This window comes from Ictidomys tridecemlineatus, chromosome X (genome assembly GCF_052094955.1).
Source record: "Ictidomys tridecemlineatus isolate mIctTri1 chromosome X, mIctTri1.hap1, whole genome shotgun sequence".
Taxonomy (NCBI): domain Eukaryota; kingdom Metazoa; phylum Chordata; class Mammalia; order Rodentia; family Sciuridae; genus Ictidomys; species Ictidomys tridecemlineatus.
In genome coordinates, this window is record NC_135493.1 from 74,193,663 (window position 1) to 74,199,872 (window position 6,210).

The 6,210-nt window shown below is 38.1% G+C and overlaps 1 pseudogene; it reads left to right on the plus strand.

The window, feature by feature from the left end:
• Positions 1-251: 251 nt before the first annotated feature.
• On the plus strand, positions 252-630 carry LOC101970799 (nuclear inhibitor of protein phosphatase 1 pseudogene; annotated as a pseudogene).
• The last annotated feature ends 5,580 nt before the right edge of the window (positions 631-6,210 follow it).

Consider the following 6,210-nt stretch of genomic DNA (forward strand, 5'->3'; position numbering starts at 1 on the left):
CTGCCTGACCTGGGCAGGAAAACCCCCAACTGGTTTACATCTGGATGTAGTCAAAGGAGACAAACTAACTGAGAACCTGATAGAGATCAAAACTTTCCACAACAAGTGGATTTCTACCCTCACCATTGAGGAGGGAAATCTGGACATTCAGAGACCAAAGAAGAAGAGGAAGAACTCACAAGTGACTTTCAGCGAGGGTGATGAGTACATCAACACAAAGGATGTGGATGCCTCAGTTGTCCCTTCAAAACATGTTGCAAACTGCAGTAGTCCCAGTGAAGAAGAAGTGGGTAGAGGGTCCTGGCTCCCTGGGCCTGGAGGAATCAGGGAGCAGGTGCATGCAGAACTTTGCCTTTAGTGACGGACTCTACTGGGTCCTGCCCTGACACACAGCAAAGCAGGCTCCCAGCCACATGGCATTCATGGAATAGCACTCATTGGTTGTTTGCCTATGCCATACCCAAACCTCACCCTTGATGGGACTTGACTCCTGGCTTGCCATCAGCAGTGAATGTGAATCTTACACCAAATCCTGCAGTCTGTAACCCTGAAGCTGATAAGAAACCCAAGAAGAAATATGCAAAATAGGCTTGGCTGGGCAAGAAGCCCACATCTTCCTTACTGATTTGATATTTTTGCTCATGGAGAAGGGTGCGATTGAGTGGAAATGGTGTGGAAGGGTGACGGGCTACTAATGAACTAGGGAGAAAAATGTTTCATGTGTGCAGTATCATCTTTCAGAATGTTTCCATGTAATAGTAAGACTGGGGGTGGGGCTAAAATATACCATAAAGACCTGTATTCAGGGGCTGGTGTTGTGGCTCAGAGGTCTAGCACTCACCTAGCACGCGCAAGGCCCTGGGTTCAATCCTCATCACCACATAAAAATCAATAAATAAAGATATTGAGACCAACTACAACTAAAAAATAAAAAATATTTTTAAAAAACCCTGTATTCAGAACACTTTCCATGTAGAGAAATGTTTCATAGGCCCTTTTAAGTAGACTGCCCTGGCTCTTTCCTGGGCCTTTTATTCCTCGTTCTTCCTTCTCCTTTCTAGGATCATTTTTATGTGAGGCCACAAACCCCAGGTTGAATCCAGAGCTGTGGAAGTAGCAGTAGCCTCACCATTCTCAGGGGTCCCTGCGGCCTCATTTATATTTACTGTCTTTTCAAGTCCCAGGTAGCAAAAGGGTTGCCATGGATCCGAGAATGATCAAAAAGGTTTAGCATTCTTCAGTTAAGCTAAGGTTTAAACTCAGAAATGTTTTCTCAAGTCTTTGGTTTTGAGGTCCAATGGTTAGGCTTTTTTCTTTGGTCCTTTCTAATGGAATGAGAACACTTTGAGTCCCCTTTGTCTGTGACCAGTGCCAGAGGCACAGGTTTATAGTTTTAACTTATTGTATGAACTTTTCTTGTCAAACCTGAGCATTCCACTTGCCTGTTTCCCATTTAATTTCAGAGTACTGTCCTCTACTTTCTAAGGCATTACTTTTCTTTTTTATTGTGTTATGAGGCAATTTTTAAAGGATATGACTAGTTAGGGCAACTCAGATGAAAAATGAAAAGATTTACTTTGCAAGTAACTGAAGTCTATTAAGGGGATGTTTTTAGCTGTTGGTTTGGAAGCTCTTCCCCTGCCCCCTTTGAGAACTCTTGTTGTTCAGAGCTCCAAGACCTGGCTAACAAAGAGGAGACAAAGGTAGGAAACATTGATATGAGCTTTATACAGAGATTTATACATTTGTGTAATAGGCCTTTTTATACTTTATGTGTAACTTTTAACCTGTAACCTTTATTACTTTGTAAATTAAACATAACTTTTGTCAAAAAAAAAAAATCCAAGCACCAAAGAGAAAGGTAGAGAGAGGAAGAGAGGGAGGGGGGAAAGAAAGAGAATGGAAGGAAAACTTACAAAGAAACCCATGCTGTAGTTTGGATATGAGGTCATATTAGGCAATGGAACCTGAAATGATCAGGTTCTGAGAGCTGAAACCTAATAAGTGGATTAATTCATTTGATGGAAGTAGTAGTAGTAGTAGTATTTTGGCACCTGGGATTGAACCCTGGACACTTAACTACTAAGCTATCCCCAAGTCCTTTTTTATGTTTTATTTTGAGAGAGGGTCTCACTATGTTGCATAGGGCCTTGCTAAGTTGCTGAGGCTAGACTTGAATTTGGAATCCTCTAGTCTCAGCCTCCCAAATTGCTGGAATTACAGGAATGCACCACCAAGCCCAGTTGATGGAGTAATAAAGTGAAAGAACTATGGTATTGTTAAGGGAAACTGTTGGCAGGTATTGTGTGGTTGGAGGAAGTAGGTCACTGGAGGTATGCCTTTGGGGTTTATATTTTGTTCCTGGTGCCTGAATCCCTTTCTCTGCTTCCCAGCTGCCACGAACTGAGCAGCTTTTTTTTTTCCACCACACCCTTCTTCCATGATGTTCTACTTCACCTCTGGCCCAGAGCAATGGAGTCAGCTGACCACAGCCCTGAAACCATAAGCCAAAGTAAACATTTCTTTCTCTAAGTTGTTCTTTTCTGGTATTTTTGTTATAGTGACAAAAAGTTCACTAAAACAACAAAACACTTCTTCAACATCCAAAAGGATGGCTATGATCAAAAAGATAATAACAAGTGCTAATAAAAATGTGGAAAAATTGGAACCACCATACACTTCTGGTATAAATATAAAGTGGTACAACTTCTGTGGGAAACAATTAATTATACAATCACCATATAACCTAGCAAATCTACTCCTACATATATACCCTCCAAAAATTTAAAGAAGGTGCTCAAACAAAAATCTGTACACAGGGCTGGGGGTATAGCTCAATGGTAGAATAATGAATATTGTGCTTTAGGCCCTGGATACAATTTCCAGCAAAATACACACACACACACACACACACACACACACACACACAGAACCCTTGTACATACAGGCTTATAGTGGCACTAGTCACAACAGCCCAAAGGTAGAAATAACTCAAATACCCATCAAGTGATGAATGGATAAACAAAACTACTATATAATACAATATTATTCAATCATGAAAAGGAATGAAGTATCCAAACATGCTACAATGTGGATGAACCTTGAAAACATTAAGTGAAAGAAGTCAGCTATCTCAAAAGTTACATATAATAGAGTTCCATTTATATGCAATATCCAGAATAAGCAAATATATAGTGACAGAAAGTAGAAATGATTGCCAAGGGTTTGGAGGGGATTGGAAGTAGCAGCTTAACGGTATGGGATTTTCTTTTGGGATGATGAATGTGTTTTGGAACTAGGTAGAGCTGGTGATTGTGCAATATTGTGAATGGGCTAAATATCACTGAATTGTATACTCTAAAATAGTATTTTTATGTTACATAAATTTTACCCAATTAAATTGAATTCTATACTTTAAGTGGGTAAATTTTGTGGTGCATGAATTATAGCACCATAAAACTCTCTTTAAAACTCAGAGCATAAGTATGGAAACAGGAAAAAGATCTATAGTTGCTAGCAGTTGAGGGAATATGGGGAGCCAAGAGGATTTTCACTAGGGAAACTACTTTGTGTGATGATACTATAATGTTAGATTCACATCATTAAACATTTTTCCAAACTCCTAGAATGCAGAACAACAAATGGGAACCCTAATATAAACTAGAAACCTGATCGTGATGGTTCATTGATTATAACAAATGTATTGCTCTGGTGTGGGATGTTGATAGTAGGAGAAAATGTGCATGGGTGGGGACAAAATATATGGGAACTCTCTGTGATTTCTGCTCAATTTTTGCTGTGAGCCTAAAACTGCTCTAAAAATAAAGTCTACTTAAAAGGAAAAAAGTGCTAAGTCAGAGACTCTTCAAACAGAATGTGAAATAACAACAAAGGTTCTGTAAAGTGTCTTTAAAACTTGATCCTGAACGGCTCAGTTTTAGGCCTAACAAATCTAGTTCCATAAAAGCTACAGTCCATCTCCCTTTTTCCCCTTAACTTCAATAGGCTTCCCAGAGAGCCTCTTGAGGACCTCTTTTTTAGGCTTCCTGTGAGACAACTCCAGACAGCCTATTTCACTCCACCTAAACAAACGGCCGATTGAATTAGTTCCAAAGGATGATCTGTACTGACTACGGAGGAAGCCTTTATTTTATTTTTTCTTCATTTTTTTTAACAGAGAGAGAGAGAGAGAGAAAATTTTTTAATATTTATTTTTTAGTTCTCGGCGGACACAACATCTTTGTTGGTATGTGGTGCTGAGGATGGAACCTGGGCCGCACACCTGGGCCGCACGCATGCCCGCTACCGCTTGAGCCACATCCCCAGCCCCGGGAAAAAGCCTTTATACTCTTACCATCTTCTCTTTTTTCAGTCACCGTCATCTTCCTGGCTAACCTGCTCATAATTGGTCATTTTCTTAAAAATTCAAGGTCTTTGTCAAAACATTTAAAATATGAATGGTAAATGATAACTTAAAATTAATGCTATAATTACTACTGTTGATAGTGGTAGACAGTGTGCTTAGCATGTATGAGGCTCTGGGTTCAATCCCCAACACCTCCCCTCCCAAAAAAGAGTGCTATTTTGGAAGGAAAGTGTATAAAGGACCTAATTTATTACAAATTCAGGAAACAAAGGGAATTACCTTTCTACAAATGGGCCAATTTTGTACTAAATGTACAAAGAGATTCTGACCCTGCAACTTCTGCAAATTGCTCTGACAAGAAATAACTAATTACATACCTACCTGTGAAGAATAATCTATCACATGATTGAACTTTTACCTCATTAATTCTCCTATCCACTGCCTGATAATAGTGACTATTTATTAAGCTATGAAGATGATCCAGGTACCATGCTGTTCTTTATATTTTTTCACTTAATTCTTAAAGCAACCATATAAATATCATAAATCCATTCGGTAAATGAAAAACTAAGGTTTGGAGAAGTAATTTCCCCATGATCACACAACTAGTAAACAGGAGAACCAAGGATTCATTCTTCTAACCTTTAAATATTAAAGAAATATTTAAGATATGATTATCTCTATATAACTAATATTTCATTAGGGATTATACTTTATTATAATTAAACTTCTACTCATTTTAACTTCAAAGCATACTTCCCTTCTATTTAACTTTGCCGTCATAGATATTTTCATTACAGTTCAACCTAATTTTCTTCATTCTTGAAGCCAAGCCAGGTTTCAAAACAAAATTAGTTCTCCCAGTTCTCCCAGTTTTTATATTGCATGAACACCACTGTACTGAATTCCAGCATAACCCTCAGGGCCTTTCCCTCTGTTTTGCTGTTTGTGACCTGGGCCTTAACTTATCCTCCAGGGTCTAAGATTCATATCTATATTTTTTTCATATTTCCCTTATTTACTTTTTTCTTTCTTGTTCTCTTTTAGAGATGCAGGCCCTGTATAATTAGTGGATAGGGACCAGTCACCTTGCTAGACCAGATTGACATAGATTGCCTCATGAACTGGAATTCTGACTGCCCAAGAGCTCAATATCCCAGGTCACAAATAACAGGGCTCCACAAGCAACAGCTTTTTTGTTATCTCTTTTCTGATGGCTGCTAGAATGACAGAAAAGAAGAAATACCTTCTTTGTTACCCTTTCATCTCTATAAGGGTAACCATTAAACTCCTCTATATTATTTCAGAGTAGAATGGTGATAATATTCTGCTGTTGCTGATAAATTAAAAATACATGATGTTAATAAAGAAATAGCTGTAAGATTCCTTTTCACCTAACCAACTCCCTTCTTCTAACCCATCACTAACAATTATGCACCTCAGTATCCAGTTATTCCAATGTTTGTTCAGTCCATAATGAATGATAGCAAGAACTGAATATATGTCAGATTACTATCATGGCAGTTAATCTTCTTTAGGTTTTTATAACTGGAGCTCTACATCTCCAATCCAGTATCATTTTTGCTTTACATTTTCTCTTCTATGCTTCTAACTATGTATCTTATTTATAAATAAACACAATCATGTCAAATATGGTTAAGGCAATTAAGATCAAAACCCTCACACTAAAGCAGATCCTATACAGTCCTCTGTATATTGTGGGTTGCAAATGGTCCTAGAAAAGAAAAGTAAAACGACTATTACAAAAAGTCAATACATTTTAAAGCTACAATTATCTCATCATAAATATATCAAAATAAATCACGGTATTCTGAACACAATCC